At 49.6% G+C, this 611-nt stretch overlaps 1 protein-coding gene and 1 long non-coding RNA gene across 2 annotated transcripts in view; one reads left to right on the top strand and one right to left on the bottom strand.

The window, feature by feature from the left end:
* Positions 1-611, bottom strand: part of spata6 (spermatogenesis associated 6) — a 23,616-nt gene that overhangs the window by 18,476 nt on the left and 4,529 nt on the right.
* LOC116696120 (uncharacterized) overlaps positions 454-611 on the top strand; it is a 13,571-nt gene continuing 13,413 nt past the window's right edge. Inside the window, exon 1 of the long non-coding RNA XR_004333627.1 lies at positions 454-467. This is a non-coding gene — a long non-coding RNA (uncharacterized LOC116696120). The remainder of the gene's footprint in view (positions 468-611) is intronic.

Genomic DNA, 611 nt, shown 5'->3' with positions numbered 1-611 from the left:
AAACTCTCCTCTTTGATAAAGCTTATAGTTTGGGAGTGAGGAGTTGCAGCGTTTGCCTAGACCGGCGGGGGAGGGAGTAGTCTGCATAAACGGCATCCCTTGTCTTCTCTGCTTCTCGTCATAGTCGTCAGATTAATCTACCAACCCTTCCAGAGGTGGCCCAGCTTTGCCTCGGACCAGCTCTTAGTTACGCTGTTATAGTTTTAGACTGCCGGGAGACTTCCTTCCTTTGACACAGTGAGCTCCTCTCTCATTCCATTGGTGTGCATCCATGTCCCAGAAATGCTTGTTACTAACTTAGTTCTGGGGAGCTTATTCCCTGGAGTCTTCATGTTTTTTTGGCCCGCAGTTTTCCTTGGATTAGGGTGGCACCTAAATCATGGTTGCAGCTGTCCCCATCGTCCTACTCCGTGACCTGCTATGCCCTGTTACACCCTGCAGTGCCCTGCTACGCCCTGCTACACCCTGTAATGCCCTGCAGTGCCCTGCTACACCATTAACTCCTACAACTACTTTCTAGTCATAGTCCCATTATCGTTATTGTGACTATAATTAGACTGTTCATCACACCTCGAAACGGCATCATCAGACACCGCCTACCAAGAGCCTGG

The sequence above is a fragment of the Etheostoma spectabile genome, chromosome 9 (assembly GCF_008692095.1).
Source record: "Etheostoma spectabile isolate EspeVRDwgs_2016 chromosome 9, UIUC_Espe_1.0, whole genome shotgun sequence".
Taxonomy (NCBI): domain Eukaryota; kingdom Metazoa; phylum Chordata; class Actinopteri; order Perciformes; family Percidae; genus Etheostoma; species Etheostoma spectabile.
The sequence above is the reverse complement of the archived record's forward strand: the minus strand, read 5'-3'. Positions and strand labels throughout refer to the sequence as shown.